Source organism: Microcebus murinus, chromosome 9 (genome assembly GCF_040939455.1).
Source record: "Microcebus murinus isolate Inina chromosome 9, M.murinus_Inina_mat1.0, whole genome shotgun sequence".
Classification (NCBI taxonomy): Eukaryota; Metazoa; Chordata; class Mammalia; order Primates; family Cheirogaleidae; genus Microcebus; species Microcebus murinus.
In genome coordinates this window covers 70554199-70570260 of record NC_134112.1, presented here as the reverse complement: position 1 = coordinate 70570260, position 16062 = coordinate 70554199, and the positions used below count along the sequence as shown (strand labels likewise).

Sequence of the window (16062 nt, the reverse complement as noted above, 5' to 3'; positions counted from 1 at the left end):
CTGGCCTGTCCCAGTTGAGTATTTTGCCTCTTATATAGACAGGTTACAAGTAGGACTATAGACTGTGCCTCTGAGCCTGAGACCAGGCAGCTGTCAGATGCCTGAAGTCAGCAGGTGTAGGCAGCCGAAATGCTGAAGGAAAAGGAAGCTCGACATCTGGCTGTTGACTAGGAACCAGTGATTCACTTTATTACCTAACCATTAAATTAAACCATTAAGCCAAGTAGCTCTTGCTCAGAAAACTGAGAAGAAAACACAAATTAAAGAAATTGAAGAACATTTTGCAGAGATTGTAGCGAAAAGAAAATAAACTTTCATTCTGATAAGTATTTATAACAAAATAAATATAGGTTAGGTACATCTATTCATGAATCTTTAATGCTGTGAAGAGAAAGAATATTCCAAATAATTAAAATTTTATGTTCAGAGTATGTATGTAATATGTCCCTTATTTTGAATATAATGCTTATTATTATTATCAAAGAGCAAATGCCTGCTCTCATCAAAATACATTTTGTGCAAATACCTTAAAATATCAAGTAGAAATGGAATAACACCTTTTAGCCTTTCTGGTAGCCTAAAAGACTTGCTCTGGCATAATGGAGAATATACATATAAGAACTTTAAAACATTTAATGAACCTCACATCTGATTTCTTTGGGGAAAGCCACTTTTATGTTTAATATTCAGAGGCCCAAGTTCACAACTTCTGAGTTAAACTTTGAAAGACTTAGATTCTAATTCTGCCATAAATTTGGATGATATGATTTTAGAGATTGTGGATTTACCTTTTTATTTTTGAAAGAATTACTGAGCAGTATGTGGCAGCTGAGTGGCCCAGAAATTGAATCCTACTGGTTTTGCAGTTCACATTCACAGGAAGACCCCATATAGCACCCAGAAGAGGCTTCCCACATAGGTTACTATTCCCACTCACACATTCTGTCTCGTTAATCAAAAAGCTCAATAGTATTTCATTTATTTTATGAATTGCGCAAGATTGACTATGCATAAGAAGTTGACCTTGGACTTTTCAGAATATATTAACCCATTGTTAACCTTCCATGATATTTTTCAGTAGGAGTGTCTCAAATAGTCACACTTTGTTACATACTTGGATGTATATTTTCATATAGTTTCTTCTATTTCTTCCTGTTATTTACAGGAAAAGCTATATTGTTTTTATATGTTTTCTTTGAGAATAATAAATGGTTTATGTTTAACACATTTGATAAATGCAAATACATATTTCAAATTTGATCATGGCTTGCTTAGCAAACTTGCATGATGGGAGCTTCTTATTTTTACTTAACTCCTTACATACTATCCCAAGTTTTAACAATTCATGTTTGAGCTCAGTATTTTCTTGCAAAAATTTCATTAGTGATATTTTTAAGAACTTTTTTCCATTCATAAGCTTATTCCCATCTGTATGACCTTTATTTATAGAACATATAGTTTTTCAAAAACTTTGGTTCTGTGTTTGTAGAGTGTGAGGCATCTATTATTAATGAAATATTGGTAGATTTTTTTCTGAATTGTCTTGAGAGACTAATGTTCTCTTACTCAGAAAAAAAGTCCTTAAGAATGGAGTATTCTTACAGAAAAATCATTATACCCACATATGTTCATAAGATACACTATTAAATTTAGTAGTCCCGTCACATGTAAGCTTCAGATATTGTTGCTTTAATGCATTCCCTCACTACTTTGATAAAAGTCTTAAGATGTTGCCACTAGTTCTTTGATGATTTCTTCTGATGTTACAGTACCTCTCTTTTCTATTCCAAAAAAAAATCTGTTTTGCATAAACATGAGAAGTCAAGGCAGTTTGAGTTAACGAGTAAAAAGATTCAAGTTTTAGCAACAAAAGTACATATATTTGTGATCAATTCTCTCACACATTATAGCTATCTCTCCCAATGTAAGGAAAGTTTATTTTAGATTTCTGGAAAATATGAACCATTTGCTTTAAAAAGAAAGTGCAAATATGTCATTCAACTTTAAAATTTTGAGGTTTATTCAGCAATTTCCCCATTGAATTAATGAGATTTATTAATGGAATTTAGAGAGAGAAGAGTCATATTGACCTAGATATTGACTTATTCTGATTTATTTTCCCCATCGTCCCTGCCTGACTCCTGAATGAGCCCTGCATAATGTGTGATTCAAGTATGGATGATTTTTTAAAAATGCTTATTTCAAGCTTCCAAATAATTTTGCCACAATTAGGTTTAATAAAAAGCCATTGTGGGTTATTTATTATATTCAATATTAAGTTTAATATTCCTATAAGAATAAACTATTGACAAATCAATCATAAATTCAAATTTTCCATTCTAAATATGAAGTTCTGTTTTCAACTAAACACTTATATTTGGAATTAAATAATGTTAGCACAATAACTCTGAACATATTCATGATGTGGGGTGTTGCCTATCTCACATGACTTCTCTTTTCGTCAATGTCTGGTCAAAGTCATCTACACTGTCTGTTTCCCTGAATCTATATAACCCATTTAGTTGTTTCCTTTTTATATTATTTATTTTTAAAAAACTAAGAATATTCTTCCATGGCTATATTCCAAAAAAGAATTCCATTCTACCAACTCTCAGTGGTACCTGTGGGATTGCATCATTTTCACTTTGCCACCTATACTCTGTGAATTGGTAATATAGACACCTAAAATCTGTGTCTGCTACTCATTTTTTTTCCTTTAGAATTAAGGTTACTACTAGGCACTATTTTCACTAATGTTTCTTCCCTGTCACACCTATTGTGTTTCTTGAATACCTGATTTGTAGTTTTGTATCAGATTGCCAGCAGAAGGTGAGCAGTTGTAGGTCTGCACATTGAGTGAGTGATGTAACTCTTACCCTTTGTTTTAGGAACTGGCTGATCATTTAGCTCTGTCCTTGAGGGATTAGAGTCACCCACAGCCATATTATTTGCATGTGTGCATGTGTGTGTGTGTGTGTGTGGGGGGGTGTCCTCTTTGTTTCAAAACTGTGATCTGAAATAAAGAGAGCATAACAAGGACTGCAAACCTATGATATCTCTGGGTTTTCAAACTCTGCCTGGGTTGAGTTGAAACCAGACAATCAAGTACAATTTTCTACATGATTAGCAAGATCTATACACAGGAGAAAAGAATTACTTCTGTGTATACCATTACTTGTTATAGGTTTTCAGATATACCACCACGGTCGCTGCTAATAACCAGCTCTTGTTTTCTCTTGTTTCAAACAGAAGTCTTTCAATTCTGTTTGAATTGGGGTTGACTTTTCTGGTCTTCTAACTTTATCACTTCTGAAGTGTGTTATGTGTATTTTGTTTTGTCTTTTAAATCACTGCATTCCATAACATATGTAAGTGAAAGCTCCTGGCACATAATACACATGCCCCAAATTACTTGAATCTGAAGCTTATATTTGAATAGAGTTGTGCTTATATTTTATAATGTTGGCTTTCTTTCTCTAGCATTTTTGTTGGATATATTTTCATTTCTTTTTTTCTTTTTATGCCTTCCTTCTTTTTCCTTATGAGTTGTTATCAGCAAAATGAAAGGAAACATGGTAGGGGAAATGTGATACATATGGATGTTATATTAAAAGATAAGGCAACTCACATAGCTTTCACCCAGTGTAATTAGTATGTTTCCATGCTAGGGTAGACTAACACCTTATTTACATTTTGGGAAATATTTCAGTTAGCAAATTTAACAGATTCTTTTCATCTCAGTGTCACGACAGGAGACAGATACTTGAGATACATGAAGTAAGTATCCTGGAAAATTAAGTATTAATATTCCCTAGACAGACACCTCCACCTACCTAAGAAGAACATATTCCATTTTAAATTTCCTAAGCCATGACAGTGTCTAATTTATTTTGCTATTTGAACTCTGTCAAAATAAAAGTGAATACTCTAATGTTAATTCCTTACCATATGGCATAAGAATCACAATACTCACAAATGCAGAGGACATGCCTGGAGTATGGAAAATTGGGGTTAAACTATACCAGATGAGAGCCAACTGGCAGAAGTGGAGCAGGGAAAGTAATTTGAAAAGTGTAGGACAGTTTTCCATTGCCATGATGTTAGGGGATAGGGGCTGTGAATGTGCACTGTACTTGCCAGGATCAATGTCATGAACCCAGGCACTTAAAGCTGTTTGCCACAACACTGTGCAATAGGCAGTATAATAGATTATACTAATCTAAGGAGAGAAAATAAGTAAAAATGGAGCACTTAAAAAGAAATTGACTCTCCCAGCTCTGCGTGGTTACACTAGGCTTCACTTGTGTGACTTTTGTAATGTGGAGAGAAAGAAAAGATCTCCTTGGGACCTCAGATTAGCCTTACAGTGGCTTCTCTTTTCTTGAGGGGCACAACAGATCCTGGGTATAAAGGAAAAAAATGAAATTGTACAGCAAAAATAATATTCAAATATTAAAAAAAGTTTTTATGATTTCTATTTTATATGGCCCTGTAAAAATTCAAGGGAAAGGATATCTCAAATGTTGACTTGGGTATTTGTTTTGGCTTCTCTTTTTCAGAGCCCAAAGAATATCTTTTATGAGATAAAAAGCTTTTTAATGGAAAATATTAACCTCTCTCTCTCTATATGTATGTGTGTATGTGTGTCTTCATTTTTTAAATTAGGAAATAAGAATAAATGATGTTGCCTATTTCCTAAGTTACTAACAATTGAAAAAAAGATCATTTTTGCTAATGCAATCATTTTCTTATGATTTCTTGACAACCTTTATTGAAGTCTTATGAGTGTTTTATTTTCCTTTGTTTTATTCTTACAATCAAGCACCTACTGACCAAAAGGTTTTAAGACACTATTGACATTTCTTGTCACCAAGAATATGATTTATCTCTAAGAAAACATTTTACACTTTGCTTTATTCTACTGTCTTTGTCCAAGTCATATCTAGATTTTTTAGATTATTGTAGCTTACATCCTATCCTACTTGAAGAACAAGGGAACCCTACCCTAGCTCTACTCCTCCTTCTATTTTTACCTTGTCAAAATGTAGTTTTATTACAGTTAAAATATCAATGAAAATTTTAAAATTAAAACAAGAAGTATGCATTGATGATTCTTTTGTATGCAAGGACATTTTTTTAATCTCTAAAAGAATTTTAAAAAACTCAAAATGGAAAACTTGAAAAAATATTCTTATCTATTTCTTCTTTCTAACCTTCTGATCTTATTACTTTTTCCAGGTTGTCTTTAAGAATAATTGTATTGTTATAATTATCATAGTTTCCTAGAAAAAACTTTATGTTTGCCTGTAGCAAAATTTGAATTTGTGAAATGTCTCTCTCACATTTTTATGCTCTTCTTAAAAATGACAATCTCCTCCTTGCAGATAGATTCTGGAAGGTATTTTGGCATAGATCTTAAAAACAAGAATTGTAACTGATAAACACACATACACTCATTTACATAATTTTCTTTTACTTTAGTTTTTGTATCCTCAAATCATGATTATCAAAATTATTATCTTTAAATATCTGTCTACCTACATTTTCCCCTCGTCCTATAACAGTTTTCTGGTCTTTCCCTCTTCTCTTTTTTTATGTGTATTTGCAGTTGAATGGTTAAGAATAAAGCTCATACCTTATTATTTGAAGGACTGAATTTGTTTCTTATATGACATCCTAGAAGAACTAAGTTTTACTAAAGAGTGAATCCCTGGTAAAATTTGATATATTAAAGATAATTAGCAATTGGTCCTAATAAATATTCTAGTTCTTTTTTGTTAGCACATGGGAGGATTATAGGTTAATTTCCTTTGAAGTAGGCATAGCCATTGACTGCTTTGGCCAATGAATGATGAACAGAAATGATGAATGTCACTTTCTGCAGAAACTTTAAGAACCTGTTGATGGTTTTCCACATCTTGTTTCCTGTCTTGGTGGTGCTGAAAGTATATCTGGGGATGGAGCCTCCATTATCCTGTGTCTTTGAGTAACAATGAGGAAAAGAGATTCCCCATCAATCCACATTGGACATGTAGAGTATGAAATAACATTTTTTTTTAACAGTCTGTGTTTTGTTGAAGTTGTTTGTTGTACCAGCATATCCCATCCTACTCTGTCTGACAGAGAGCAACTGTACAATTTTGGCAGACTGCAGAAAACATGTCATTTTTCTATTCTCTAGGGAGCTGAAATGTCAATCATGGGAGATGCCATCTCATTTAGAATATCCTAACATTTCAAAGGAAGAAGCTTTACTTTTATTTACTTTATGGATAAAATGTTGTCTAGTTTGAATATAGCATGCTGAGATTAAACACCAGCCTCCATGAAATATTTTTGATTTCTGGAATTTTATATATGATTTTCTTTTCCAAATTTTAAATATATCTTCCCTCTCTTACCTTTAGAATCCATTACCTTTCAATTTCAAATGCCTTTGGGAGTGAGAATATTTTAAGTCTTATCAGTGATTTATACCTTAGTGAATAAGGTATGTAATGAATTAGAGTGTTTTCTAAAAATAGTTTTAGATAGTGGCAAAAATGGAGAGATGATAAGGGATCATGGCACCTTTCTGGCAAAAGGGAAAAGGACACAGAAATTGCATGTTAAAGACAAGTTTTGCCTACTTCAAAATTTTTAGACGGACTCGTTCTTTGTTTAATACTCCAGTGTACACCAAGATTAAATATAAGCTCTAGAGAAATTTTAAAGTCCTTGGCATCATAGAAAAAGTAAATTACATTACTGCCTTAAAGGTTTCTAGGGACTACTTGTTCTTCAAAACTGAGTTGTTGGGGACAGAAACTTGGGAAAGTTATTTGATTCTTTTGATTGATTTTACCCATTTCTCACTGAGCAATGATAAGTACATGTCCTTCTGCTGACACGGGTAAGAGATTGATGAGTTGGTGTTTCTGAAGTTCATTGAGGTAGATGAAAATAATTTTAGAGGTGAAAAAGTACTATTGCAATTATATAGTGATATGCACACTTTAAAAGTGTTCCACAGCACTTGTGCCTGACATGCTTCTTGTTAAGGACATAATAACTTTGGTAGATTAAAAACTTCAGTGCAGTTTTTAAAGATATTTTAAAAATTTACAAATATTATACTTACTAATATGCTAGTGAAATAGTAGAAATGTAGACAAGTTTCAATTTTAGTCTTTTAGAGGGATGAACTCTTGTATGTTAGGTGGTCTATAGTTCTTAAATGATATTGCAAGGTCAAATTTGACATTTAACATTTGTCTTAAATTGTTATCTAGGGAAAGTCTGGTATGTCATATAAAACCAGAAAACCTTCACTGTCTAATTTTTTCTACACTTCTCAAAACTGGTAATGAAATCAGGATTTTGAATAACTTATACCAAATTTTTGTCAAGGGACTTAATTATATTATTAATCTCCCTAAAAGTATAATTCCTATTCATGAGTAACATAAAAATTTCAGTTCTATATACCCATATTTGATTTTATTTGCTTATTTTCTGTTATATTGATTCTGGACTTCAAGAAAATTTTTTATCAGAGATGTATCTTTTTCTTTGATTTAGCTTTTTAAGAGAGAAATTAGCTTTCTTCAGTGTAACAGATTGGAAATCTTACATAAAGTAATGACTGCCTTTAGCTAGACTACTTGTTAGTAGGATAAAAGGGCATTCATATGAACATAAAGACTCTCAACATACCATGTACAAAACTAATTGCCATTAAAAGGATTTTTACCAATAACCTTTTATTTTTGTGACTTCTATGAAAGCCATCTAAAGTAACAATGAATATATTGTTTTTTCCTTTTTTAAAGGGCTAACATGAGATCCTCTTATCTACTTTTACTTACTTGTAGAACTACTGCCTGAGTCCATTTCCAAAGGCGCATTAGCTTCCACTTGGCAAGAAGCAATTTTTTACTGTGTGATTTGTTAATATTTTTAACTTAAACATTATCTATTATCGATTGTTACCTTAGTGTCAAAAGTATGTTTGACTTTGGAAACCAGACAGTCTCTACTTTCATAGCATATCTTGTTTCAATATTCTGTGCCATCCCAAAAGTCAGAAATAAGAAAAACAATTCTTTGTTTCTCACATCAATTTCTGTTCCCTATTTCATGTATTATTCCATTAAATTATTTTTTTTCATGAATTAATTAAAACTGTGGGCAATTTATCTATCAAAATCTATGAGTTGTTAATCTCCTTGAGGATGAGAATTAGAACTGTTTGTCTTTATATATCTAATGTCTGACACGTGACAGGCATTTAGTAATCAATGAATAAATAAATATGGTATTAATTTTGAAGGGAAGGTTACTGTAAAGAACATTAAGGCTTAGGATTTAACATATACTGTCTACTGTGTGACAGGGTCTATTCTAAGGGGAGCAGATGCTGTTGGTGTTCCATCTATATTCCTTCCCCTTTACCCCCTTACCATTTAGGTGAATTATAGCTTGTCTTCCAAAAGCGAGAACTTTAAGTTTTATTGAGGGCTATTCTTAGCATGATACAAATTATTTTGCTCATGTGCAACTTGGGTGGGATGTGCCTGGGAATAAATGTTTCCCTGGAGGCCTAAAACCAGTGACTGACAGTTACTGGGGAGTGTAAATACCCCAGCTCCTTTCCTCTCTGCCTGGAATACATCTGAGGCATGTATGTTACACAATTTTCCAGTGTGATAAAACTAAGAACTACTAATACCAAGAAGAAAATGTTATGACCCAATCTAGCAATAAACACATTTTTAGCTAAGAAGACAAATAAGGGAAAAAATTCATAATACAGTATAACAATTGTCTATATATTATATGTTTTAAAGCTATGGAAAAATATTTTTCTAGTTTTGGGTGTTTTCAAATTCAAAAATAATTCTTTTCTTAGAAAGCTTTAATATTTATGTAGCCAAAATTTTTCTTTGGTGAATTTTCCTCCAATCTGTAGGCTACAAGGTAGACACTAACATATTTTTCTGTGCAATATTTTTAAATTTTTATATTCAAATATTTAATATATTTTAAATTAAGCTTTTGGTATAGTGGAGGTATGGATCTCTCTTTCTTTTTCATTTTCTTTCTTTCTCTCTCAACAAATTGTTAGGTACTTGCCCTAAAAGTATTTATTGAAAAATATATCTATTTCTTACTAATGTAAACTACAACCTTCAACATATACAAAAATTTCTAAAAGTGTAAAAGGTTTGTGCTTTCTATTTATTATATACCAGTAATAAGCTGTTTTAATTAGTATAATCTTATAATGTGTTTAATACCTTATTGTTCAAGCTTTTCCTCACTTTTTTAATTTTCAAAATATTTTGGTTATGTTTTTTCATTTATTCTTCTTAGTAAATACTAATAGACATACCCAACGGGATGCAGCTAGAATTTTGGTGGATATTATATTTCATTTAGAAAATTTGGGGGGGAGTTAAACTATGTTAATATTAATGCTTATATTAGAAATATGTATAAAGTGTCATCAGTTCACACACACACTCAAGAGTATTTAATTCTGAATCTTTTAAGGAAAGTTACAGACAGGAGGTCAAATATGATCTAGACTTTGAAAAGAAGACAGCCGTACAGCAGGACATTCTAAGTAGAAGGAAGGAAGGAGGTGTTATGATGAAACTTGAAATCTAGACTCTGATTTAGTTGTGAAGACTTTTATAAGCTTTTCTAGAGAATTTGGAATAAAAGTTTATGCAGTGGGAACTTTCTGAATCTCATAAATAAATGGAATAAAATGATTAAGTGTATAGTTTAAGAAGATAAATTTAAAGCAAGATAGGGGCAGGAAATGATTTGGCAGGAGGTGGATCAGCAAGATCAGTTAGGAAGCTACCATGGTTCATACATTCAGTCATTTATTCAGCAAACATACACTGAGTGACAACTATGTGCCACACTGTGCTGAGAGTTTAGAATATGTCCATGAGCAAACAGACAGGGATTCTAGTCTTTGAGAAGCCTACTTTCCAGTGAAAAATAGAAATTAAACAGTAAACCTAATCGGTAATGGGATCTAAGGAAAAAAAGAATAAACAGAGTAGGATAAGGAGGCTAAAAAGTGCCAGTAGGAGTAGAAGGGGGAGATGAGAGAAAGGTGCAATTTTAGACTGGTCAGGATGACTTCAATGAGAAGTTGATATTTCACAAAGACTTAAAGGAGGTGTGTAGGCTTGGGACATTAGGAGCCATTTTAAGGAATTGGAATGACTCTAGTTTTTATTTTGAGTGTGAGGGATGCTATGAGTTTTGAACAGAAAAGCTACATGACTAGCTTTGGGTTTAAAAAGAACCATTCTGGTTGCTTTTTGAGAATGAAATCTCTCTCTCTCTCACTAGCTTTGGGTTTAAAAAGAACCACTCTGGTTGCTTTTTGAGAATGAAATATCTCTCTCTCTCTCTCTCTCTCTCTCTCTCTCTCTCTCTCCCTGTGTGTGTGTGTGTGTGTGTGTGTGTGTGTGTAGCAAAGGTAGTAGGAGGGAGAGAGCAATTAGAAGGTCTTTATAGCAATCCAAGTGAGAGAGGGGGTTAGCTTTGACCTGGATAATCGCAATGGACATTGGGTAAGGCAGATAAACTCTGGATATGCTTGAAGGTAAAGCTTATAGGAGTTACTGATGGATAGATAGGGTGTGAGCTTGAACAGCTGGAGGGATGAAGATGGCATTTACATAGTTGGGGAAGGCTGCATGTGGTGTCTGAATGGAAGGGAAGATTTGAATTGTCTGTTACACAAGAAAATGCAGATGTAGAGTAGGTAGTTGGATATATGAGTATGGAATTCAGGAGAGAGGTTAGGCATGGAGATATAATCATGAAAGTCATCAACACATAGGTTATAAAGTCATGAGATTAAGTGAGATAGCCAAGGTAATGAGTATAGCTAGAGAAGGGGAGAGAACAGGCTGAGACTTAGGACACTGCAATATAAATAAATTAGGCAAAAGAAGATACAGTAAAGGAGACAGAAGGAACATCCAGCAAGACAAGGGGAAATCTGAGAGTCTGTGGTGTCCTGAAAACCCATGAAAAAAGAGCATTAAAGGAGAAGGGAACTATCAAACACATGCTGCTGACAGGGAAAGTAAGTTGGGACAAAGAACCTACCATTTGATTGGCAATATAGCAGTCACTGGCAAATTGACAAGGGCCACTGTGGTGCTCTGGTCAAAGCACAAAGCTTGACTGGGATGGGTTTAAGAGGGAATGGAAAAAAAAAAGGGATTGAGGACAGTGAGTACTGACAGCTCTTCCAAATCTTTCAAAAAGGCAACAAAGGAATGGAGTGATATGTGGTGAAAGAAGTTTTCTTTAAGTGGCAGAAAGGACACCTGTTTGCATTCTAAGGGGGCTCACCGAGCACAATGTCAATGTTTGGCATTGTAGGTTATAGATGAGGGGGGACACTGCTGGGTGATGTTCTTAGGTGAGGAGGGTGGGATCTAGTACAAATGTAGAGATCCATTCTCTGCATAAGATGACGTAGGAATCATCTGTAATAACAATTGGGAAGTCAGGGCATTTGGGTACAGGTACTGGTAGTGGGTATATGTGGTGGAGGATGGAGGATGACAGGAAAAGTATAAAGGAATTAACAGAAACAATTAAGAAAAGGAGGATAAAAGGTCAAACTCACATGGCATTTATTACATAATTGGCATTGTTTAAACAATTTACTTCTATTAATCATTTAATCCTCATGACGGCCCTGCTCTAGGTACTATTAATATCTATTTTACATGTGAGGAAACTGAGGCAAAGAGATGTTAAATATTTTAACCCATGTGCCATAGCTAGGAAGAATCAAAGCTGGGAATTGAACCACAGCAGTCTGGCTCTAAGTTTTTGCTCTAAGCACTTCGACATATTTCTTGTTTGTGAGAAGAATTTCAGATATAGAATTGCCAGGGCTTGATGATCATTTAAATGTGATGAGTGAGAAGGCACCTCTAGGAACAAGGAATTTTTTATGAATCATGTGTAGATGCCTTGCCTCATTCTTTGTCTTGTGATTAATTACCTATAATGCTGCTTGCGGAAAGTCTATAAACATCAACAAGTAATAGCAAAAGACAAGACTCAGATTATAACTGGTTATCTACAAGGTCTTTCTTATTTTTGTCATAAGAAAGCAGATAATTTGTGGTAAAATTATTTTGTGGCAAGTAGTATACTATCACTGAAAGCTTTGATGTATAACTATTTCTGAAATTAAAACTATATTTTGTTATAAATTACATGAGTTTTCAAATAAAATATGGAAGCAATAAATAAACAAAAATTTGAAAAAAATCATAACCCATAATCATACCCCATTGGGCCACCATTAAGGGATAAACAATATTAACACATACATACATGCTTATTCTTCAGGTGTGAATACGGATCCGTGTGTGCGTTTCCAACTTTTGAAACCAAAATATATAAACATATAGTAACACACCTTAAAATTTACCTTCTGAGTCTCACAAATTTATTTTATACAAATATATTAAATGTGTTAGACACTTGGTATTACACAATCTAAAGTAGTTTCTAATGAGTTAAAATGCCAAATGTTTTCTTTCTTCACAATGTTTCTGATAAGAGTGCTGTTTATTTCTAATATTAATCAAAATCAATTGATTTTTTATAATAAATTATTTACTACCTTTAATCACCATAGGACATTTAGATGTATGATGCCATAACAAGAAAATATAAGATAACTCAAACATTTACTATTGTTAATGACAAAACTTTTTTTTATTTAATGGTTTTGAAGTTCTTCAAGCAAGATATAAAGTGCTGAGATATTTTCACATAATCTCCACTCCTTGACAAACACAAATGCCAATTTAATTGCACAATTTCAAAACAAAAAGACAAGAGAAATTTGAATGTAACCTTCACATGAAACTTTAGTAGCTTAAATGAATTCCATGCTTTGTATATTTTTAAAATATGCAGGTGAAATAAGCAAGTGCTATAACCGTCATAGAATGAATGCAGAGTTTCACAGCACAAATTATAGGATAGGAATAAAATTTTACTTTTGCTTTTAAATTTCTGCAGATAACTAACACATGAAATAAGACCTCTTTAGTAGTTTCTTTTGTAAAGGCAGTGAGAAACCAGTGTTCATGTCTCTTAAAATTGTAGACCAACCTGGGATATAAATAATAATAATAGTTATAAATCTCATAAGCTGAATTGTCTATTTTCCATCTGCATGAAAGACAAAATATTCTTGAACAAGCTGAAACTTATCTTGGAGTCAGTTTGAGAGTAAAATCAGACATAAGAAAAATGTGATTATATGAAATATGAGAAATTTGATGGTCTTGAGCAAAAACTAAAAATCTATTAATACTCTAAACAAAAATGCAATTCTCAAAAACTGAAAAATGGTGCAGGTCGGCTTGTTGAAGAAATGTTAGTTGTGAACATAACATGTTGCAATAAATGTGGGATCTTAGTCCATTTTGATAACAACCGTATATGACTTGCATATATTCTGGGAAAAATGTTAATTATGGGGCAATAATGGTATCAACAAGAGCTTTTACTGTGACCACACTACTGTGGAGTAGTTTGTTGGAGCGTTGTGTCTCAAATTAGTGGCATTTTTTAGATAAAGAAAGGAAGTCGCCTTTACTGAAACTGCTGTGTCATTTCTTCTTCCTTAACTGAAATTCCAACCAGGGTTCAGGAAATGCCCTAATGAGCCACTTCTCTTTTCTTTTCTCCACTAAGTGGATTCCAACCAGCCCAAACTATTCATTACTCAGGATCAGATCGATTACTCTGCTTGTCTCTCATGGCATGGTCTTATGGTACAGGAAGAGGGATTATAATTTGGTGCTGTTTATAGAGCTGATAACATTGATAAAATCCAATCATTGCTGGTAGGTAAATGAACTGGCAGGTTAATTTTTTTTGCTTTAAACAAACTAGGAAGAAAAGTCTAATCAATCCTTGTTTTACTTTGATATGTATGGCTTGTTTATAATTATGATTTCATAGCTATCAGGATATTAGAGTACTCAGACTGTGATTTGTTATAATTTGGTATATATATTAATGTCTTATTTAAATCAATATGTAGAAATCACTGTTTTAGTTCATGATAGCCAAAGCAATTTCTTCTTCCAGCTTAATATTCTCAGATATTTACTAAATTGGAACATGATTTAACATTTCATTGCCTCTTATATATTATTTCATGAGTAAATATTAATTTCTGCTTACATGGTAGCAATATCTATTTTATTGGCTTTTAAGGGTAAGAAAATATAAGTTATGTTCACAGCAGAAATAACACCAGATAGTATATTAGCATATGTTCTTTTTTTCAGGGGTACAGAATTATTCTTTTTATATATGCAGGTGTGGATCTAAACAGTCTGTATAGCGGATATCAAATATCCCAAAGCAATAGCATTTTTTAAAGTAATAATTTTTAATTTTAATAAATATAAGAGTTGTGATATGAACTTGAAGATGATCTATATAACTATATTTATATTGATATAAATGCACATATATCCACATGTGTGTCATATATATTTTTATATGAATTACAATATATAAAATTTCATATTTATTTATATGAATTATAACACTGTAGTTTCAATAACTTCTCAGAATGTTTCATCGGGAATAAATGTTTTGAGAAAAAACAAGCCTGAGGTAATTTTTAATTCATTGTGAGTAGCTTATTAGTAACTTATTTACTAGAAACTTCATTGAACTTTAAGAGACTTTAAAATAACCTTCATGATTCTTCCCTGTTCAGAGACTGTGTCAACAAAGCAAAGTGAAAGGGTGTGGAGTTCATTATCAAGATTATTCAGACAATTCTGCCACACATCTATTTTAGTGGAATCTGAGTGTAGCTATACATTTTCAAGTAGCTTTTTAATTTGCGTTAAATCTTTTACTTTTTTGGTGGAAGCTACCTTAAATAGGCTAAAGTTTATGTTGTCCATTTTGAGAATAAAAAAATCTTTTTTAGCTATAAAACAAACGAAATACATATAATATTCATGCCTATTTCTTTGGTTTTGATTATTATTGTTTCTTGAATTTTCAGTTTCATTCCAAAGCAGTAGAATAATGCAATGTAATATATTTTGTTGAACTGAAACTTGGAACTGATGTCAAAAATGAAACAAGCTGAAAAATGTTTCTTATAAGTCAGCTTAATTTTAATGACTGTGGCACAGGGTTTGTTATAGGTTCTAGATAGCCAAAATAATTATGAGATATTTAAATATGGCATAGGTTTTTAGCATAAGTGAAAATTTCAGGAATAGTAGTAGTTAATACAGAAGAAATGGAAAATATCAAATAATTTTATGAAAAGAGTGGTTTGAATAGTCAGAAAGGAGAAATAAGGAAAGGAGAAACTGAAAGAAACAAAATATTCTTGCACAATGGTTTTAGATAAACTAAAGAAATACAATTCAAATGGAACTCTTATGGATATTGATCAAATAATACACATATACATGTGGAAATGCAAACATTTAATCTTTTATAAGCCATTGTACAAAAAAAAAAAACAACAAAAACCTATCCGAAACCCCTTAGATGTTCCATATTCTTCATGGAAATAGACTCAATATTTAAAAACATTGGCTTAAGATATGGAGTGACAGCAGATCCAGAAGGATGATGTTTAAAACCAGCACATTGCTATTTTAGACTATTTGGCAGTAAAACAAAACAAAACAAATGCATAGTGAAAAATATAGTACCCACTCAGGTTTTGCTGGGGATGTTTACTAAGATTGGGGAATAGAGTCTGTTAGGAATAGAGCTGTAGGTATGACAAGCTTTTGCAAAAAATGTTAACAGTAGTCTTCTAGGAGAGAAAAAACAGTAACAAGAAACTAATGCACACAAATATTCCTTATTTTATAGAGTTGTGAATTACCAGCCAGTTAAAGAATCTGTGGGGTTGGGTTGTGGGTGTTGAAAGATATATAAAAGTTTGGCAGACATTACTGTGCCTATGAGAGCTTAGTTGGTGATAGATGATTTTGTGATTTCATTAAATTG

At 32.5% G+C, this 16062-nt stretch overlaps 1 protein-coding gene and 1 non-coding gene across 3 annotated transcripts in view; both read left to right on the top strand.

Moving 5' to 3' along the window:
- The first annotated feature begins 4265 nt into the window (after window positions 1-4265).
- LOC142873195 (small nucleolar RNA SNORA64/SNORA10 family) lies at window positions 4266-4399 on the top strand. The gene has a single exon (XR_012921238.1). It is a non-coding gene; the product is annotated as a small nucleolar RNA SNORA64/SNORA10 family (small nucleolar RNA).
- A 9339-nt stretch (window positions 4400-13738) lies between these two features.
- TFEC (transcription factor EC) overlaps window positions 13739-16062 on the top strand; it is a 72532-nt gene continuing 70208 nt past the window's right edge. For both annotated transcript variants that reach the window (XM_020289759.2, XM_020289758.2), the window contains exon 1: window positions 13739-13904. The gene's annotated coding sequence lies outside the window, so the exon portion shown is untranslated. The remainder of the gene's footprint in view (window positions 13905-16062) is intronic.